Raw genomic sequence first — 24534 nt, 5'->3', positions numbered from 1 at the left:
ATGTTGTTTCGTAAAAGTTATTTATAATTACTTTTAATTATTTTTTAACATGTTTAGAATTTACTTTTAATATATTTAATATATTTATGCATGATGAAACACCAGTTCATTTTTGTAGTCAGAAAATTTTAAGTAAAAAATTTAAGGACAGATGGATCGGTTGTGGAAATCCAATAGAGTGCCCATTATAGATCTCTAAATGTTTATCTGTTTAATTTCTTTATCTGAAATTATTTGAAGAATGGTCAATATCAATGATAGAAATTAAATAATATTTAAAATAATTAGTTTTAATTTTGCTTACCATGCATTTCTTCATACTATTTGCTTATCATGCGTTCGTAGAATTCCATTTCATCCTTAATATTAATAAATATTTTATAAATTAAATAATTTTATTTTTTATTATAAAACAAAAAGAACAGAAAATTAATATTAATAGTAATTGAATTTTTTTTTATACTTACTTTTTAAATTTTCTATCATATGTTCAAAACTTTGTTTAAAAATGTTGACCACTTTCTTTCATACATAATGATATTCTTTTTATAAATTTTTTTTTTAATTCTTCTTATTTATCTTGAGTTATTTTTTATATTTTCATGTTCAGTAACTATTCTTCTTTTTAAAATATTTTCACTTTTGATTTTTACAGTAAAATAAATTCTTCAAGTAAATGCGGATCTTCAAGTCTAGCAGATTTAAATCAGGCGATTTTGGTAGCCTCTATTGGTCTTCCACAACCGATATGTCTGTTGTTAAACTTTTCACTTAAAATTCGTGACATTAGTACAAAAATGAACCAATGCTCCATCATGCATAAATTATGCATTTTATGATGTATTTAAATTTTCTTCTCAAGAAGAGCTATCAATTCTTCTTTTAAAAATCTTGCATATATTTTCCAGTTAACCGTGGCAAGAAATGTGACTCTATTAATTTATTGTTTAATATACTTAGCTATATATTTATCGAAAATTGCTTTTAAAATTTCGATTTATTATAGAATGGGGAATTGCCATGTATGTATTAAATATCTTCTCTTGTGAAGATGGTTTCATTCGTAAATAATATATGTTTAATAAAATTTATATTATCATTATATTTTCTTCATATTTCTGAACAAAATAATAATCTTCATACATAATTACGGCAGGAATTAACTCTTGCACTTTCTGATGATAATAGTATATAAACCATTTTCTTTCAATATTTGCCATATCGAGATATGATTAATTCCTTCTTTTCTTAATATTTCTCTAGTATTAGAATTTGAGTTTTCTTCTATTCCGAAGTATTGCTTCTTCTGAAAGTTCTTAATGTTTTGAACATTTCTATATTAATAGAATTTTTTTATAAAATTCCCATGTAAAATTCCTTAAACGTTCAATTACTTTCTGAAATATTTTTTCATTAGGAATTCTCTGAAAAGGAAATTTTTGTGATATATAATTTTTTCTTATAACAATGTCTATCCGCTTTTCTATAGGTGAATCATATCAGTCAATTCTTCATTCGAATTCATAAAAAAAATATATATATTTCAACAATAAAATACATAATAAAATTAAAAAACATAAACACAATATTTACAATTTTTTATTAACTATACAGTCAATTACTATATTATAAAAAATTATGAAATATTTAAAAATTATAAATTATGAATTATATAGAGTGTCCCAAAATTAACGCAAATTTAAATTTGCTGCCATTTTTGCATTAAGTTATTGACAACCCTGAAAAAAAAACAGTTTGAGAGTTTAAGGTTAGTAAAAATGGAGCGTTATACGATACAACAACGTGGAATGGATTATTAATCATCAAAAAGTGGATGCTGGTTTTTTGAGCAAAATAATCCTAAGCGATGAAGCACATTTTCGATGGCCTTGTTAATTATCGTGTTTGCGGTTTGAACAACTCACGTGTGATTAGCAAAAAATAAATGCACCCACAACGTGTCACTGTTTGGTGCGGATTTTGGGAAGGAGGCATCATCGGACCATACTTTTTTGAGAATGAGCAACTAATTAAGCAGCAATCAGCTGTTAATGGTGCTCGATATCGCGACATGATAACACAATTTTTTCTGTCGAAATTGGATAATATTTATGTGACCAATATGTGGCTTCAACAAGGCGAAGCCACATGTCATACAGCCAATGAAACAATTTAATTACTGCATAAGACATTTCCTGATCGTATACTCTCTCGTTTCGGTGATCAGAATTGGCCCCTAGATCATGTGATTTAACACCATTTGATTTCTTCTTATGGGATTATTTGAAGTCAAAGGTCTATGTCAACAATCCCATAACCACATATGCATTACAAGAGGAAATTAAATGTTGCATCAACGAAATTCAGCCATAATTATGCAGAAAGGTCATGAAAAATTTCTACAAAAGGGTGCGTATGTGCCAGCAAAGCCGTGGAGGCCATTTGCCCGATGTGTTATTCTATTGTATGAATAACCCTATCCTATGTACTTTATGATTCATTTAAAAAATAAATATCTAAAAACTAAAAACTTTCTTTTATATTTAATTCAAATCTTGCGTTAATTTTGGGACACCTTTAGTTACAACGGTGTCATATGCCATACAGTCCAAAAAACAATTGAATTATTGCATGAGTCATTTTCTGGTCATATAATTTCTCGTTTTAATCAGAATTGGCTTTCCAGATTTAACGCCGTTAGACTTTTTTTTAGAATTTTTTGAAGTCTAAAGTTTATACCAATAAGCCCATGATCATCTATATCTTGAAGGGAAAATTTCAACGTAATATCAATGAAATTCAGTCACATTTATATAAAATGATCATGGAAAATTTCAATAAAAGAGTGCATATGTATCAAAACCGTGGAAACCATTTATCCGATATGCTATTCCATATATAATCGTATATTGTATACTTCATGAATCAATAAAAAATTTACAATTTTTAATTGTAAACCTGCATTTTCAATGAAAATTATTTCTTGCATGAATTTTGGAACATCTTTCATATACGCGTATACTTAAAACAATATTAATATAAATTTGATTCATTATTTACAGTTTTCTATATTTATTATATATATTATATTATTCGAATTCATATTTCTTGTTCGTTTTGATTAAAATGATTTTTAATGTTGTATTTTTTCATGAAATTGTTTGCAAATTTATTTCTAAACTTATTTTTAGATTAATATATTAATAACATTTATAGCTATCCATTATCTGAAATTATCTATTTCTTCTCTACATTAAATAGTATTACAAAATTATAGAATTCTACATATTGCTATATATCAAACATACTAGTAATTTGAAGAATATGTTGAACAAAATGGTCTTTATTATAAGAATTCATTATAATTATAAATTTATATGAATTATGAATAAATATAATTATAAGTTTACATGATTGCATTTTATACTATATATTAATTTCGTCTGTGCTTGATAATTGATGTGTTTCTTTTATAATCTTTTTTATTTTATTCAAAATTCTTTTTTATCTTATTTCTAAAATTTTTCAAAGATAACAAAGATTAAAAAATAATATGGTTTTAAAATAAATACATTGTTATAAATAAATATAAACTCATTCATATTTTTATAATTTTTATATGAATAAAAAAGATTTTAAACAATTCCATTTCCATAATATAATATGCAAAAAAAAAAGAAATAAGAAAAAGAAATGAAAGAACAAAAATTTTTTTCTTGTAAATCTTTTGTTGAAAAAAAAAAATTCTTTTAGAATTGTATTTTATATGTGGAAAAATATAAATTCGATATATGATTTTAATATCTTTATATTTATATTTTTTTCAATATTCCTTATTATATATATATTTATTTTATATATATTTATATATATTTATTTCAATCCATTAATACGTTATGTATTATGATAAAATTTTACTACAGTTATGACTTTAGTTCAGAAATTTTTCTATCCCATCTTTCTTTTGTAATTATTGCCATTGTATAACGGCGATTATAAATCATTAGCAACACAAACCATCATTGGTTTTCATTAATTAGATAAGCATCTAAAAAATAAAAAAATTCATTTAAAGTTTTATTAATATATATATATATATATATATTGATGTAAAAATTAAAAAAAATGTATTATATAATAATATATATTTTTTTTTACAATAATAAATCGAGAAATATATTTACATTACAATACATTATAATATACATCAGTTTCTAACAGGTCCGAAGTTAAATAATTTCAAGCATCGTTATTTAAACGCAATATTGAAATATATACATATATTTCTTTCATATTTTTTGTATTTTTAATAATTTTTATTAAAAATATTATAATATTTCATTGCTTTTTCACTTTTTTAACTTTCAGAAATATTTCTTGGCAATATGAAAATACGCATTTATTATCAATCTAGTTTTAAGTAAGTTTAAATATTAAAAACTATATAATAGTATTGTAGATCATATTTATATGTTAAAAATCGTTATTTTTGTGAAATGTTCATTCATTTGTATTCATCAGAATTTTAGATAATTTTAATTAAATAATCGAGCATGTGGTTTTTAGTTTTTAAAGCACTGTGCTACAAATCTTGAACTTGCCAAAATATTTTGTTGATAATGTATCAAACTGATATTTATCTATTTTAAATATTCATCCTCAAAAATGAAAAAATTCATAGAATTATCATTTACGCATATTAAATGTTGTTGTTTTTTCATAATATAACACATAAAGAGATGCAAAAATAGAATGAACAAAAGATCTTAAAAGCGTCAAAACTTTTCTTTTTGAATAAATTCAAAATTAGCATCAAATTCACACTTCAAGTTCATTCATAATCATTCAAAAAACAAAACGCAATTCGCAAAATAAAATGCAAAACAATATATTTATTTAGAGAAAATCACAAATACGATTTATATGAGTTCTGAGAAAAATAATAAAGTCTTCAAAAAAATACAATATAGCTATATTACATAATCTCAAAAATATTATAAGACGATATTATAATCTAAATGATTATCTATAATATTTATTAGAATTTGCTCCAGTTAAATTTTATTTTAAACATTATTTTAAAAAATCGTTATTTGAATGTGATTGAAGTGAGATTGAAGCATTACTTATAAAGTTTCATTTATCATTTCTGCTTAAATAGAATTCTATAATTATTGTAATAATAATTTCTAATTTTTCCTAATTATAAACTTTTCTTATTAGAATATTAGATTATTGATGCTATTGAAATAAAAATATAATTTAATATAAAAAATTTATAATATAAAATTATATTTTTATCTCAAAAATCAATTCCAAACTTTTTAAATTATTTTGTATTAAAGATAGTGCATATATATAAATATATTTTGCTAAAAAAGAATCTTTTTACTTTTTAATAAAGTCATAAATGATAATAAATATAGTTGTAAATGAATTGATTTAATGAATTCCAGTATTAAAATCATTGTATTCAAATTGTATTCATTTCTACATTTCTACATATATTATAAAAAAATAGAAAACATTATTTTAGAAAATTTAAATATCATAACATAGCAAAATTAAAATTTATTGAAAATTGTATTGAAAAAAGAAGCATCAGGCAATATTTTATGTTAATGATAAGAAATTAATTTATTAATTTATTAATTTAAGAAAATAAGAAATCAATCATTATAATAATTTCTGATATTTAATTTATAAAATTCTATATGTTACTTTCTCTCAAAAGTCACATTTCAAATTAAGTCAATAACATATCTGATGTTGTTTATAAGATTGATAAAATAAAGATATCTATAATAAAAATATTTGATATTATTTATAATATTGACAGAAAATGAGAAAACTACTTTTTTAGAATATATCATTATTAATATAACATTCTCAAAAAAAATTATTTAAAAAATTTAAGATGAATTCTTTGTCATTAGAAATATTAAATCTTTATTGATGGCATTGAAAATCTAATCTTTTTTCTAATAAAAAAATTTATAATCAAAAAAAGCTAGAAATTATATTGCAGAATTTAGAAAAATACATACAATTCTCTTAAACCAAGAAATGATTAAAAACAACTTAATCACTAGTATTAGTAATTACTAATTTAAATAACTTAATTAGTATTTGTAGCTTCTTAATAACAAGCAATCAAAAATAAAAGAAAATAATTATATATTAAATATTAAATGTAAGAATATTAAAATTACACATTAATCATAGTCTAAATAGTATAAATTTAAGAACACATTCTCTTTTTTTTTTATTTAAAAAAAATTTTGTTTCTTATTTTTGTTTTATTTATATCACATTATGAAATATACAAAAATTTTTCAATTTGTTTCATTTTTGTAAAAATATTAAAAATAAATAAGTTTATAATTATATACTGTTATAGAATTTAAAGTTCATTAAAATTTTATTTGTGGTTTTATTATTCAATGTTGCCAGCAATATCACTACTTTATAGTTGGTACCTATTTGTTTTTCTTCAAATGTTTATACTCATATTTCTGTTTTGTAAACGATACGTATAGTCGTGTATAGATACATATAATCAAATATATTCATTCAACTGAACCCATTTTTATTTATTGTTTTCACTGCCCAGTCAACAGATTATAGGTCCAGATTACGAAATAAACAATAAACAATTAATAACAATAAATAAAGTATAATTAAATTGAAAAAGCACGTGGGTTAATTATCCGGTCTTGAGCAAACGTGAAATAATCCTAATCGTGATGAAGAATGAAATTTTTCGTATTAATAAGCTGAAAGAATTGGAAAATTGGATCTCATAGAAATTTCAAGTGCGCGTTACTTTGAAATTCTACGGTGCATGGGAAATAGATAGAGATGAATCAGTTCTTCTTGTACGAGATGATACGATAAATAGAGCATGCGCTGCCTAGATAAAACTCGATAGTACAACTCCACGCATAATCGCTACATCAGCGAAGAAAAACCATTTTTGCATATTATCATTAACTGTGAATCGGTTAAGGATATGTGGAAATAGCTGGAGTCTGTTTACGAACAAAAGTTTGATACTAATGCATACTATTGTAGCAATGGTACAATTACCAGAAAGAACTAGGTGATGATGTTTATTCACATCATAAAGCTCGAGAATCTTGTACATCAGCTGTAAACTCTGAGTGAGAAAATTCCAAAACAAATGATTATCACTAAAATACTCGTAATATTACCTCCATTATTCAAATATTTTATTAGTGCGTGGGAATCAACTCAACTCAAAGAAAAAACTCTCACAAATTTTATTTCAAGACTCACCATTGAGGAAACAAGAATAAGAACCAAAGAAAGGGCAGAAAACATTGCCTTTACTGCTAATAAGCACCAATGTAAAAAAAATTTCAAAAAAGGCAACATTAGATCAGGAGTATCTCATTATTGCTATAAACAGAACATTGGATCAAGGAATGCAGAAACTGAAAAGCAGCAACATCAAATGAAAAATACACAGGAAAGAAAGGAAAGGCACTTGTTGAAGCTATGTCTGCAAAATATAATTTAGAAACATCCAGTGATGCACGGCATATGGATTCGGGTGCGATTGAGCACATGTCAAATCGTCGCAAATGGTTCTCTTCATATAAAAAATTCAACAGTAAAAAATATTAAGATAGGCGAAAATATATTCAAGCAATTGGATCAGATATCGACATTCTTGCTTTTAATAGAAAAGAGTAAGTGCAAAAGTATCTCAGTAATGTTTTTCACATACCAGAACTGAGTTTCAATCTTTTTTCAGTGGATGCAACTCTTGACTACAACAATACTCTGATGACAAAAAATATACATTCATGAAGAATGAAAATATTGTTGCAGTGGGGAAATGGAAAGGTAAGTTATTTGTAGTGAAATTTAAAGTCATTACAAATGAGCATTAGGCAAATATGCAATACGCAATTTTTTTTCTTCTAGCACAAACGAATGGTTCATCAAAATTTGGATCAGGTGAAAAAAATTCTAAGATTCGAAAACATTATTTTTAAGGATCAGAAGTTTTGCTGTGATGATTGCATTCTAGCGAAAATACACAGATTATTATTCAAAAAATGATCAGATTATCATTCAAAAAATCTGAACGCATGGAAAACTCATCCATGCAGATCTTTCAATGTAAGAAAATTTGCTTGGAGAAACTCGATATTTCTTAATAATAAAAGATGATTGTAATCACTGGAAAAGTTATAATTTAAGCTATATTTATATTATAGCTAAATTTATATTTTATTAAAAATAAATCAGAAACATCATGATGTCTAGAGGATTTCTTCAAGAAGACTAATAAGCATTTAGAAAAAGGAATCAAGATCTTTAGATAGGATAACTGCCTTGAATTGGCCAAAAAAATTGAAGAAATGTCGATATGGCATTACGCATTGATTGCAATGATCTTTATTTTGATTAATAAAGTTTTGTTTGAGCTGAAATATGTGCATTTGAATTTGATAACTGCATAATAAAAACTGCAAAAACTTTCTTTTCAACCTAATAATATTACATGCGAAGCAATTCAGTTTGTTCTTCTAAAAAAATATTATTAAACATAATTAGTAAGAAATACATTCAATATGCTTAATTTGCCTATCAATAATAAATAAATATTTATATAGTAATAAAAATAATTTAATTTAATATTTATTAATATAATGTGAATTAAAAAGAGTTTAAATTCTAATAAAAAAATTAATACTAATTATTTATAGAAAAAAATTTGTAACATATATTAAGCATGATAATATATCAGAAATAAATCATTTCACTCAATTTCCATTTTGTTTTTTTAAATATAAATTTATATTGTTTAAAACTTAACTTAATGAATGATCATTTTTATATGTAAACTTTTATATTTTTTTTTGGTCTTTCTTGTTTTTGATCAGAATTCTACAAATATAATTATATAGATGCATAATTGTATAAATTATGGATTTAATAATTAAATGATAATATTTGTTAATATTAGTAATATAATAATATTAATAATATATGTTTAATTATATATTTAATTATTATATATACTTATTAATTACAAATTAATAAATAATTTATATGTACTATATATTATAAGCAGAAAATGTGTAAGTATATTAAAGAAATAAATATAAGAAACAAAATTTTAAATTTTGCATTTTAAAACTATCATATTTCAAGAATTTAAGAATTTTTGATTTACATATTTATATATTCTGAATACTACATTGTGAATACTACAATTCGTATCAAATAAGTAAGTTAATATTCAATTTGGTACGAGGGTGAAGATACTAAAAATAACTATTTCTAAACTACTTGTCCTACCAAATGGAATACATTGATATATGTTATTAGTGGTAATTAATGAATGTGATAAATTCAATTAATTATAAAAATATATGTGAATCGATTATATGTTTGTATATTTTAATAAATTTTTAAATAATATGTCTCATAAATATTTTATATATCTATATTAATTTTTTTATTTATTTTGTCTATCAATAATGTATGAAAGCAAATATCAAATTGATTTTTTTTCTCCAATAATCTCTTTTTTCTTTGTAAATTATAATGATTTGCTATGATTTTAACAGTAAAAATCAATCATTTTCAAAGATTGCGCTACTGCTTAAAGGCTTCATCATACTTGGTGACGAACTAATTTGTACCAATACAACCAAAAAAGTCATTATACCACCAAAAATCTGGAAGAAAAATTAAATTTTTAGTGAATAGTCAATACACTCATTTAACTCACCATTGTTGATAACTTGTTGTTAAGAATATAACCACCAGCAATAAATTTTAAAGGATGAAGAAAAATTTGTAATAAAAATTGTTGCACCTGAAATTATTCTTATTATTATTTTTGTTAACTTATTATTAACTATTATTATATTCTAAACATTTTTATGATAATTTCAATCTGTAAATGAGGATCATATATTTGATATGTTTTTCAAAATGAAAAAACGAGAAAAAAAATTTATATAACATATATAATTTTATATTCTAAACAAATAAAAAAATATTATTATATAAAATAATAATATTAATAAATTATTTTATTTTTTAAATAAATAATAATAATAAATTTAAAAAATATCAAAAAATAAAATAAATATTCTAAATAAGATCAGAATAGAAAAAAATTTGTTTGAATATATAATTATTATAGCAAATAAATATATAAACTTGAGGTTTTTGAATACTGTTTGAAATTTAAAATTTAAATTTAAATGATACTTTTTGACAGAGCATGGATTAAAAATTAAGGAGAAAATATATATAGATATGTAGAATGTTTTATAAAAATATAAGACATCTTTGTATGATGAATTCGAAATATCAAAATAATAAAAAAAATTCTCTATATATATACATAGACTTAAAGCTTATTGTTACTTAATTAGTGAAGTTACTTAATTGAATTAGTTAATGATAAGCATTTTAAGTTTTTTTTGTCTTGGCCAAAATAAAACGATAAAGTTAAAAATATTCAATTAAATGTGTGGTTTATTATATCTTAATACTATTTTTACAGTATCTTTCAAATAAACAATGAATTTATATTCTTTCAAATACGCCATTCAATCAGTGGAATTTTAATGTAAGATGGAATGTGTCATATATAATCTATTATTTAAGAAAAATTTACTGCATAGAAAATTGTATATTCGGTCCAATATTTATATAAATTTTTTTTAGATGAATTGTTGTATAACATTTTCTTTAAATCTATAACTGAATTATATTCATCTAATCTATCTATTTATTGAAATTCGCAGAAGCGAATTTGAATGAAATTATGTATTTTAAATTAATATATATTGTTATGTATTTTAAAATATATAAATAAATTAAAATTGAATATGTTTTTTATAACTATTTACTCGTTTTAATAAATTATTTTATATAAAATTTGTTTCAATACAATCTTGTTTCTTTTAATTACACTAACATGTACAAAAAAGTTATTAATTGTACTTGATCAATCATAGATTAAAATATAGAAGTAAAGTAACTGAAGAATAAAAATAAAACATAATGATTGATTTAATTTTATTTCGTTAAAATCCTAATATTTTATATTAGATATAAGAGAAGTCCTAATATAATATTTAATAAGCTTAATGCATAAAATAATAATTTACATTCTTCTGAATTTCGGAGTTTCACACATAAATCAAACATTTTAGTAATCAATTATTTGAAAATTTACATTTTTTTACAATACCAATAGATATGGTTTGTATTGCTCATTGAATTTTTTTAAAACATTTTAAACATGTAAGTTCTTAAAACAAGATTATCTCAAAATTAAGAATAAAATGAAACATTCATTAATCTTTAAAAAGAGATACTGTCAACGTAACCAAATTAAATTTTATAAAAATATATAACAGTTGATATTTTTATTATTGTATTATGCTTTCATACTATTATTATAATATTTGCATTATTATACTATTAATTATTATATTATTGTCATTTAATATACCAAAAAATGATGCAAAAGAAGATAAGTGTTATGAAGTTTTTTCAAGAAATTTTATTAGATATGGCAAACTGAAGTAAGTTGCTTTGGATTTTTCATAATTTCATTAAATAATTGCAATAAGAAAGTTGCAATATGCATATTGTTATTGTTGTAAATCAATAATTATCAAGATATTTATAAAAAATTATTATTATTATTATTATTAAAAGGCTAAATTGAACGATTTTTAATATATAAATTATACAAATATATTGCTTAATGTTATTACTAAAAAGATCATCTAATGCCATAGAAATCATTTATATTATGATCTTTAAATAAATGAATAATTAACTTTAATTATTTATGGCTGATTAATGATATAATATGATTAAATTAATAATTTTAATAATTGATGATTCTAATTGTACTAATATAAACTATATCGTTATTGAATTTTTCATATCTGAACTGTATTCTATTTTTCTAACTAATTTTATTTAAAAAACTATGGACTTAGTTTTTCTTCTAATCATTACTTTTCGTGAAAATACAAAGAAAGGAGCAATCGTTATATTGGAAAGCAGTTTCAAAAAATGGGATTGTGTCGCGACGTGTAAGTATCAGAATCTTTGCGCTCGCTTTCACAGTAATTCATTGCATGTAAATGTGACTTGTGAAGTAGCCATTTCTGCTATGTCCCTGTTAAGAGATAGCATTAAGGATTTGGAAAGCGTTAGGGAATTATAAGAGCTCATAAATTATTGTTAGACTGAATTGAAAATATTCAAACAGTTGAATAAAATCTCGGCTGTTTGATCGCTCATAAGTCTTGGATTTGTCTTTAATTACTATATTGAATTTTATTTATGCATCCATTTTAATGTACATATCTATTACAGCATATGCATCATATATGTGATTGGCATTTATTTATTGTTTCTATAATAAATATATCATTTATAATATTATCATATCATTAAATACATAAACTACGATAAATATATTCTAATAATTGATATCCAAATATATGACGAGCGAATTAATATCATCATAATTATTTATTAGTATTTTTATTTATTTCTTATCTATAGTATTTATAGATATCTAAGTTTACATATTTTACAAATTTTTCAAATTTGCGAAATGTGAAAATACAATATACATCATCTTTAGGAAACTAAAATTATAATGATCAAAATATAATGATAATGACTTTAGACTATACAATTTATACATTATATACCGCCATTTATTTGAGTTTTCGTCAATATAATGTGTAGAAATAATAAGTAAATGGAGATTATATACAGATATTATCATAGATATATATATTTAGGATGTGCCAAAAACGTAAAAACATCCATTAACTGGAGATTTCTGAGATAATTTTAAATATTTTTTCTTTTTTGCAAAAATTTTCATTAACAACATGTGTGTATGTTCCTTTCGGTAATTCGTTTTATCAAAGTGTTGCCAGGGTCCCGCGATAAAAATGTATAAATTGCATGGACATTTTTGACGTAACATTAAGATTAAATTTAATTTATAGTTTTATAAAGTTTTGCAAATATGTCAAAAAAAAGTAGAAAATTTCTAAATTTTTCTACATTCATACATTCAATTGTTGCGTGAAATAATATGAAGCATATAATAAATCAATAATAAATCAATTACATTGTGTAATGATTATGTAAATTTTGAATATGAAGTAATTAACTTCAAGTTAAAAACTTATTGATAATTTATAATAATTTAAATTAAAATAAATGTTTTGAAATGTTATATCCTTTATAAAATTAAAATTTAAATGTTTCTTAATAAATTTACAAAATATTTGTTAACTATTGAAATGTGATCGACCAGTTATTTAATTAGTTGTCTATCTATATATGTGTATTTTATTTAATCTATAAATGTTTACAAAAAGGATTTAATATTTTAATGCATAAGGATTTTAAGGTATGGTTATACATTACATTAAAACAATTATTTTTTATAAATTTAAAAATGAATTTTATCCAATTAATAAATATATATATATTATTCGAACCATTATGCGCCAGCATTCTCACGAGGGCCTATAAGACGAAACTGTTCTCTAACATTTAATCCCTTTAACCTCGTTTTAAATTGCATTTTCACGAAAAATAATGATTGAAGAAAAAATCAAGGCTTGCTACAGTTTTCTAGATAAGATCAATTAGAATATAGATCGGATAGAATTCAGTAACAATACATTTACATTAAAGTACAATTGACACATTAAATAGTTAAAATAAACTATCATTTCATTTAAAACTCATAATATAAACTGTTATATAGTTTCTACGGCTACAGATGGTCCTTTGGATAATCAGTTCAGACATCGAATTTGTGCAATATTCAAAATCGTTAGATTTTAATATGTATATATGTATAGATTTAAATATATATATATATATATATATATTAGATCATAATCATACAACTTGAATAAATTAAAATTATAATAATCACATTTTAATATAGCAATATTAACATTGTTTTTAGAATCTATTTTACAGTTTTAATAACATTATTTATTGCAATTTTTCTTAAAGATTATTTTATATTCATTTGCTTAATTCGCGAAATATCTCTTTATGAATAAATACTAAAAGAGATAATATTAGTTCACCGATTATATATTTTATGTGTCAATAAATTTTATATAATAACTTATATACTTATATATATAATTGAAAAAGAATAATTCTATGTTCAAGCATTTCATCATGGATATATGTAGAGGCGAAATTCTATAGTCTTTTTTTATTTCTGTAATTTTATTTTGTGAAAAAAATACCGTATAAATAAATATTGTTAATATAAATGAACTAAATTTAAATAAGTACAAAATATTAATATTTTTTTCAAGAGATCAATGAAATATTTGAAATCTAAAGTTTTCTTTGAAATTATTATTCTTCGTAACGAATACATTACAATGCAATACAAAAATAATCTAAAAATCGCTCTTAAGTTCGAATTTATATATTATTTCTTAATTCATTTTTTTAACAGATCTTTCAAAATCAATGTCAATTCAATAATTTTCATACTATGTATGAGTAGAATTCAATGACATAATATTTAAAATTTTTTTAAAATAACTAAAAAATTAAAACCTCATTGATTATGTATAAAGAAATGATGATTATTGAAATATATTATTTCAAAATCATGAAAATTAATAAGAAGAGAAATATAGTAAGTATATATAAATATAGTAAAGAAATAATCTTTGGCAAAAGTAAATTTTAATTAAATTGTTATATTAATAGATCTTACCTCATTTCTAATGGAATTATCTAAGTAGTAAGTATCTATTTCTCGAAGCAAATGTACTGTTATTTCTACCTATAAAATTTATGCATTATATTTAAATTCATATTTTATAGTAAAAAAAATATAATCTTACCTCATGATAGAATTAAGTGCAGTGATTACTTACAAAAATAATTTTTTAAATATATAAAAACCCATATTAAAGATCCTATAATTTCTTTGTCTGATAATATTTCTGATAAGTTTAATGACATGAAAGAAAAATATATGTTATAAAGTGTATACTGAAAATTCGTGTAATACTACTGAAAATTCTCCTATTAATATATCTCCTATCTAATAAAATTTCGTAAGAATATGCTTGATTAAGTATGGTGAAAGTTTGAAAATCTCAAAATGAATATACCTTTAATAGATAAGAAAGGGAAAAAATAGATTAATAACAAATAAAATAGTAATAATTTTATTTTTGATTTATTCAAATGTAATATTTTCATAATAAGAAGAAATGGTAGTTCTGAATTAATAAAACAAAAAAAAAAAATATTAAACAATTCTTTTTCAGAAAATAAATATTTCATTGAAAAGAAAATTGATTATGATATCTAATTTGTTGGTATGCATGTTTATAACTAATTTATATAATTGTTATATAAGCACAAACAGTCAAAATATTAATTATATGAAGCTATCTATTGTCTCAGACTACCTTTTTAATCTTTCTCTTATAATATCTCTTATAATTCTCTTAAATAATATTACAAAATTAGAAAATTACACATTAATTATTGAGAAATTATCAAACTTACTATGTAATTTGAAGAAGATGTTGAACATAATATTTTCTTTGATAATAATCCATTACAATTATAAATTTACATGCAATATGTGATTGCATTTTATATTTTACATTAATATCTTTTGTATTTGATAACTGATGTATTTTTTCTATAATTTTATTCATTTTATGTAACGTGTCCTGTAAAATACTTAAAAAAAATTCAAATAATATGATTTTGAAAAAAATATAATGTTATGAGTAAAATTATAAATTTATCTATAGGTTTATAATTTTCACAATAAATAAAACAAGAATTAAAAGATCTTATATATTTCTTTAATATAATATGTAAGAAAAATAACATATAATAAAGAGATGAAATTTTTTTTTCATAAATCTCAAAAAAAAACTCATAAAATTATATTTTAGTTCACGTAAAAATATAAACTCAATGTAACTTTAATTTTATTAAGTTATTAATTTTTATTAATTTATTTAATTTTTATTTTGATAATTTTAATTTTATTATTAATAATTATATTTTATTTTTTGATTATTTATAATCAAGTGATAGCAAACTTGTTCAATAATTCAATAATTTGTGTTCAATCTAAATTATTAATTCGTTCTCGGTTTGATCACGTCTTTTTTAATTCATTAATAGATTTTATATTAACGATCAATACGATAAAATTTAATGCAATAAATTAATGTATTTTTTACAGTTATTTTAATTTATAATCTTAGTTTAAAAATTCTTCTTTCATAATTGCCATCTCTATACAGTGACTATTATAAATAATACAAATCTTGGTTGACTTGTATTAATTCGACGAGTATTTTATTTAAAAATGAAAAGATGTATCACATTAAAATTTTATGTAATTTAATTTTAAATAATTTTTCAATGAATATATATGATACATTAATATCAATATAAAAATTAAAAAAAAATTTTTATTATATTATTATATAATAGTATATATAAATATATCTGTCTAGTTTTGAATATGTTCAAATTTATTCATATAAATTATTTTCAAAAATCATTATTTAAATATTTTTGATTGAACTGAAGTTATTTACAAAGATTTTTCTGTAATCTTTGTTCAAATAAATTCTGTAATTTTTATTATTATTAATTTTATAATATAAAATATTTTTTTGTTAAAATAAAACAGATAAAATACATTATGGATATGATTGGGATCAAAATTTAATTTAGCTGATTAGCTAAAATATTATTTTTAGATTATTAAATTAATTAAAATAATTAAAATTGAAATAATTGATAGAAATGGACTCGAAATTTTTATTGATATTAAATCGATAAAATATTATCCTACTAAAAATTAGTCCTTTTTGTCAATTTTTATCAATCTTTATTCATTCTTTATAGAATAAACAGTTGTATAATTATTGATTTAATATGAAATGTGAAACAGTATTTTATTCTGAAAATTTTGAATATTAAATATTTTTAGAAAATAATATTATAAACATATTATATCAAAGAAAAATTAAAAATATATAAACAGAAATATATTCGAAAAAAATAAGCATTAAAAAATATTTTTTATATATTATGAAAAGAAATTTAAATAGGTCTAATGGTTGCAATTATTATTAGCATAATCTAAAAAAATAAAAAACAAATCATGTTATAAAAATTATTAATATTTAATATTTCAGATAATTTTCCTGCAAATTCATCTATTTTTCTATAAGTCATAATTTAAGATCACAGATTTAAAATTAAATCGACTTTAAAATTATTATAAAAATATTTAATTTCATTTATTATGTCATTGACATAAGTTGAAAAAACTATTTTTTAGAGATATCCTTTATCAATGCTATCAATGTTCATCAAAAAAGTTTAAGAAATTTGAAATTAATTTATTATTATGCACTAAACTTTTTAGGTTATTTTAGATTGAAAACCTAATATATTCTGGAAAGAAAATTTGTAATTAAGAGAAATTAGAAGAAATATATTTTAAAAGTTAAAAAATATGTAGAATTCATTTGAATAAAGATAACTTAAGAAAATCAATAAATAATTTAATTATTAATGTTTGTAATTCTTTAATCACAAATAATTAAATAAAAAATAAAGGCTAAATGGTAAATATAAGAATATTAAATACATTGAGGTGATATTGCAATTTATAATGCAATTTTTTTTTCAAATTTATAAACGAAATTTTTATCTCTATTTTTTTTCCTTATATTTCTTTTAAACATATCACATTTTAAAAATAATAAGAATTTTTTAATCTTTGTTTCATTTTTGTATATAAAAATATAGATGAGTTTATAATTATTCACAATATTGTTTAGGATGTATAAAAAAACTGTAAAAGTATGATTTTACAAAGTATGATTTCTGTAAATCTGAAGATCTATAAATATAAGTGCACGCAAAAGTGATTTTGACTTCAAATTGGAAATCAAAATTTTTTTATTATATAATATTTATCATAGAAATAAAAAATTTCAAAAGAATTATGGATTTCAATATAATTGCTTTTTTTTTAAAATTATTATTTCGAATTCATTTAATTTATAATTTGTTATATTATTTTTATTATATTATTCAACTGTAAAAAAAAAAGTATATAGCATCTAAATCTATTATTATATTATATCCCATAAGATTGTAAGATATCAAATGAAATAACCAATAAAATATCCAAAAGTCTTATATGATAATATATATCAACATACCGATATTTCTCCTTCTGTCCGCTCATAATGAAATAAAAATGCGTCGAAAAAAAAGAAAATTAGACACATTCGAAAAGAAACATAGTCATGATTATGAGTGAAATATTTCCAAGAAATTTATTTCATTAAACTGTAGATTTTATTATTTTATTTCCGAGCTTGATAATTTTTTTTATTTATATTTTCGACAACTCCTTGCAATAATTTTCTTTTCGTTACTTTTTTTTTTAAATAACAATGAACATGCACTTTTAAAAATTTCTATACATATTGAAATATATCAATTTAAATAAAAGTTTAAGCTAATGACTTACACAAAAATGAAGTTCAATATCCCTATTGAGTTTATATATATATATATAAAGATACGACTCATATCTTATATATATTTATATAATAAAAATGCGACTCATATCTTATATATATATATATAATACGACTCATATTTATGTGTAAATTGAATATCATTGAGCAAAATTTATTGTTTCGATTCTATTTTATCCTTTCCCTTTTTGAATCGGCGCACGACGCGATATAGTGAAATAGACCATCAAGGGGACGATCCATATATAGCATAGTTTATTCCTATTTCTTTCATTAAATATATTCTTTCTTATTCCTTATTTTAATCAAATCATTACACAATTTATTTCTTAATTAATTTTTCATTTTTTGTGTTTTAACTTGAATATAAATAATATACAAAGAGTACAATATAAATAATATACATAGTATATATAGCAATTTATTTCAATTTATTTATGTATAAAGATTTTTAGAAACACGAATTTTATGTAATTTAAAGCTAAATTTGGGATATCTACATGTCACAATAAATATAATTTTTCTTATACCGAAGAATAATAAAAATATTAAATAAAATGAATTCAAAAACTAATAGAAATTTTTAATTTTTCTTTTCCAGAAAATGGTTAAATTATAATATGATTCCTTCGATACTTTTTATTCTTGCTGTGAGTAGAATATGCAATAAAAAAGTTTAACTTCTTGAATTTTAAGATCAAATCATTTTTTAATGACACGAGATGGTAATCATTAGATTCAAAAATATAGAAATATGCTATTTCTCTTAACATTTCCTTTTTATAAATAAAAGAAAAAAATAGAAATAAACTTACTAATACTAATTTATAATATTCATATTAATAAAGTTGTTTATGAAAATCCATATTTTTAAATTTATAAATTGTATAATCTGATATTAATTATTAATAATATTATTATTAAAAATTCAGAAACACATTAATAGTTAAATATTTTTAAAAGAAAAACATAATCTTAAGTCTAAAAATATAATATTTATTTTTTTATTCAATTAATTTTATGTTCATGAGCATTTCTTTCCTTATATAATTTACCTTATAAATATGATAAAAGTAAGAATCCCCACATAGTTATTATTGGTATATATAAGAGAATACTTAAATTGTATTTTTGTTCATTGAAAGTAATGTAATTATGTAACGAAATAATAGTTATTATTTTTACGCTGGTAATAATTAATCTTTTTAGAACTTCGAGATAAATCTTTTAATAATTTTTCTCAACTCCAAATGATTCTAAGCTATTATCTATTTGTTCACATCTTCTAATAATTTTTCTTGAACATTATAATGAAAAAAAAATGTAAGAAATATAATAAAATAATATTAAAAGAATTGTTTATTAGCAATAACTGTTTGCGAGATTTAAAACATATTTATTCAGAAAAATTTTTTATACAAAAACTTTTTCCATTATTATTGATCTTTTATCAAGTCTACGTAAAGGAATTAAAATGATGTTGTTTAATGAGCACATTGCCATTTTTAAGCAGAGTTTTCAATTGTATATTTTTGAAAAATCTCAGCCTCATTAGAGTGCTTGAATATGATTTCAAGAGTATATTCCACATACAATTGATTCAATGGTAATCAATTTTATATGTTCAGAGATAAAAATTTATAAGAATACGCTGACTACCAATTTAGTTTAGTTAATTTTACAAGAATTTTTTTTTAACTTGGGAATAAGTTAAAGTAATAACAGAGATTTTATTGTTATTATCATGTTATCATTGAGAAACCGCGATCTTCCAAATTGAACTGTGGAAGAGATTTCTGAGGGCATGAATCCGCAACAAAAAATAAGAAGAAATTTAACATTTTGTAGCGAGCACATTCTCTAATAACCAATAATCTAAACAACCAATCAGCTTTCTTTATAATTCATGCTTTGACCATCATCTATCGTGATATTGCGAGAGATTTAAGTTTCATATAATCTGACATATTGCATTTATAATTTAATTCTTGTTGAGACAATACATCACTGGTTACAAGTATCAGAATTCAAACATGCACCGAGCTTCTACTCAGCATCAATATATTATTATGGGTGCGAACAAAAAAAATTTGTAATACAAATTGTTAAATTTGTAAAATTTGCAATACAAAAACTTGTCTAAAATTGAATGATTTTGAATATTACATAAATATGATGTCTGAATTGATAGTATTACTCGAAGAACCATCTACTATCGTAGAATTGTACAATCATTTATATTATTTGATTGAACAAAATGGTGGTTTATTTTAATTGTTTGCCATTAATTAATGACTGTAATGATTCTAACTCTAATTTGATGTGAACTATATCGTTGCTGAATTCTATCTAATTTAAATTCTATTTTAACTAATCTGATTTAAAAGATTGTTGCAAGCTTTGGTTTTTTTTCAATTATTATTTTCCATGAAAATGCAAACAAAGAGGAGATTAGAAAAATCAATAGTCGCAGAGGGCGTTTTCAAAAATGGGTTCTCGCAGAATTACATTGCAATACGTGGAGATTAAAACTTTTACATTCGCTTACAGTGATAGTGTCACAAAGCACTATATACATGAATTATGAAGTGGCTATTGCTGCTATATTTCTATTGAGGATTTAGAAAATGTTAAGAAATTATATATACTCGCTCATAAATTATTGTCATAAATTATTAGACTGAATTGAAGATACTCGAGCAGTTCAAAATAAAATCCAGACTGTCTGACTATTTCATTATATGAGTATTTCATATTTCACAGATTGCTTTTGTTCTTAATATGTTGCCCATCATGAAATTGTTGACGAGTTCCATACTGTAACACTAACATCAATTCGAATATAAAATATTTCCATAATATTTGTCATCCAAATAAATCAAGATATGCTGATTTGCTTCCTCTTGATCGTTGTTTGGATCCAATAATAATTTGCTATCTTCGTGTATAAACAGGATGCACAGATTTGCCGTTGGTAGCTAGCTACTAGCAATTTTTAAAATAGCCACACACAAAATATCATGTATTTCCAAATTGTATCATTCTTGCATTATTATAGAGAGGGGAGATTTTCTTTTTATATTACTATCAAGTTATTGCAGAGTGTCTACTGACCTGTATCACTTATTTCTCTGATGTAAATATCTGTACTGCTGTAAATATTTTTTATTCAGTACTGTCAAAAATGCTGAAAGATTTAAGTTAATTAGCTAATCGGTTGAGGCGAATCACTTTGATCTCTCGCAAATTATTCTCTGATATTGCAATCGATACATCGTTGATCAGGAATGACCTAAAGTCAAAGAATTCGGATCGTCGAAATTGGATGACAAAGAAATGAAAGTAAGACAAAATTGTATTCATATTAGCAAAGTATATAGTGTATAAGTATATGTATAAGTATATAGTGTTCTTTAGAACGTTAATCTCTCTGTTCACCAACGATACGCAAATGATTTTGATAGATTTTACCGCAATCTTCTCTCAAAATGTGATGCAAAAGTAAATTCAGTTATTCTATATTGTATTTCTCTAGTCCATCTGATATCCTTATATTGTGTTCTTATTTAAGAGCATATCTAATTCATCATTCATGAAGCTTATTTCGCGCGCCTATAAAATTCATTCTGTTATCTGAAAATGTTGTTCTACATTTCTCAATCCTCTGCAGGCTATGAATCCATTAAAAAGGTTTCTTTCTGAATAAGATATTCTAATGTTTTACAAATTTACGTCTATTTGACAATAATCAAATTACTAAGTTCTCTTTGATTTTTCCAATCTTATTCTTCGTTTTTATGCGCGAATTTCTACTAAATTTAATATCGTTTAATATTGTCGATTTATTTGTTGAAATAAACTATTCATTAGCACTTGTTTCTAACTAAATGGATCCTGAATACAGAGACCTAGTTTGTAAAAATGGAAAAGATATAAGATCGGCAGGACTATTGCATGAATTTATGTGACGTCATGCCTGATGATCGCATGCGCTTTTCACAATCTTAGTCACGAAGATTTTTCATCTACTGAGTGAATTGAATTTTAATCTACATAAGCACGAATTTAACCAATAATATTCAAGAACAATATTTAAAGTAATCGCGACTTTAATCTTTGCGATATTAATTGCGTGAATAATAGTAAAAATAGTAGATTATAAAAATAATAATAAACACCACAAAGCTCTAATTCTGGAAAAGAAATTGATTTAAATAGAGTTACTTTAGATTTAGCACAGTAACTATGTTTTCCATTTATTTGCTCCTACCGGCAAGCATAGTTTTTGTCGCACAGGATTCCTATTTCTTGCAATACGCGATAATGTAAGTGATTATATCTAATTCTTATGTCTTCACTCTGATCCGATCTATGCAAAATACGCTAGAATTTACGATTTTCAGTTCTAATTAATATTTTGTGATACATTTTTTCTATATCTGCTAACATATACTCGTTGATGAAGGTAAAATAAAGAATAAATTGTCTTATCAATCCATTAAATAGAACATAAACTTTTGTTGTTATGTTGCTAATCTTGTTAAGACATTCCTAATCTTTCATACTTTGTCATGAAATCTTGATATTATATTTATTAAGATTGTTTAGCTAATTTTCTCTCAAGCGAGTATAATTTTTCTCCTGTTCGCGTGAATCATCTAGTTGAAGTACTCAGTACATCTCGAAATGATATATTAACTATATAACGTCCGTTGTATTATTTGTTATGTTTTTCGAGAAATGAGTTTCACAATATTTTTTTTTTAATTTGAATTTCGTAGATATCTCCTCTATCTCTTAAAATTTGACAAAATTCGTTTGTCCAAATTATTATTTCTAGCTATATGATATCTAACATGTATCGGATTCTTTCGGTTACATCACCGGTGAAAGCACCCAATCGAAATGAATTTTCTATTACACTAAGCCAAATATTTTCTGTACACAACAATACTCAAAATGCATCTTCTTCAAAATGAACATATCTATTCTTTTTACATTTGAATTGAGAATCGGTTAATACATAACTAATGTATAGCGGTTTTTTTTTATTTTAATTTTTATTTTAATTTTTTTATTTTAATTTTTCTTTTGCTAATGAAAGGTTGCTAATGAAAAATTCAGCAAATTTATAGTGATTTTATCTATAGCCCGATACGAGATGCTGGCGCTAAATTTATTATATCCGAGCAAAATATTAATAAACATGTTAATTTTCTCTGATAACGTAATTAATTGAACTTTCGATACCCGAAATTCTCCATTTCATTCGCCCACACTTTATTTTCACTTTGTTATATAATTAATATGATATTATTGAATAATAAAATTATATCAAGAATTTCAGTCTAATAAAACTTGCATTTCTATTTATTTTCTTAGTTATTCTTCACATAAACAACACGATTAACAATATGACATATTCTTTCGATAAAGAATAGATTGTAACATTTGTAATGCGGGATGAGGCTGATGATGGGATATCCTTTACCAAACTATTTATTTCTGATTCAAGATCAATAACATATGGACCTTGCTCATATATTTTATGAAAATCGATATATGTATGTATTCATGCGATGTAAACAAATTGTAAATAATTAAAATTTTTTTATTGTAATTTCTTATTGTTTTTGTTTTTCCATTTAAACTTAACTTCTTAAATTTTTGCATTATAGTAAAAATTGATTACCCGAACTGGACAAACATTGGAGAAAACATTAAGTATATGAAAAAATTCGATCTTTGCTATTCGATGTTATTGCTATTCTATTATATCTGTTGATTATCCACCACGAAACTCTCCAAATATAAAGCTCTTCTAAGAAGATATGGAAATCTTTAAATCTAAATTTGAGCACTAAAATTAATACTTGTCTTGTCATTTACCTAATGT

General features: G+C 22.2%; 1 protein-coding gene and 2 long non-coding RNA genes across 4 annotated transcripts in view; 1 reads left to right on the top strand and 2 right to left on the bottom strand.

Annotated features, from left to right (window-relative positions):
* The window catches only part of LOC113219367, a 42366-nt gene that overhangs the window by 5031 nt on the left and 12801 nt on the right, over positions 1–24534 (bottom strand). The gene's annotated exons all lie outside the window — the stretch shown is intronic.
* On the bottom strand, positions 51–1594 carry LOC102655373. The gene is made up of 3 exons (XR_412477.3): positions 468–1594; positions 305–359; positions 51–224 (listed from the first exon to the last, which is right to left on the bottom strand). It is a non-coding gene; the product is annotated as an uncharacterized LOC102655373 (long non-coding RNA).
* Positions 6460–8465, top strand: LOC100577929. Of its 2 annotated transcripts, XR_412471.3 has the most exons (4): positions 6460–7715; positions 7781–7872; positions 7954–8151; positions 8250–8465. It is a non-coding gene; the product is annotated as an uncharacterized LOC100577929 (long non-coding RNA). The 2 variants fall into 2 exon arrangements; XR_412469.3 differs by having other exon boundaries at positions 6538–7715; positions 7954–8465.

The sequence above is a fragment of the Apis mellifera genome, unplaced genomic scaffold (assembly GCF_003254395.2).
Source record: "Apis mellifera strain DH4 unplaced genomic scaffold, Amel_HAv3.1 GroupUN_3, whole genome shotgun sequence".
Classification (NCBI taxonomy): domain Eukaryota; kingdom Metazoa; phylum Arthropoda; class Insecta; order Hymenoptera; family Apidae; genus Apis; species Apis mellifera.
This window is presented reverse-complemented; position numbering and strand designations above follow the sequence as displayed.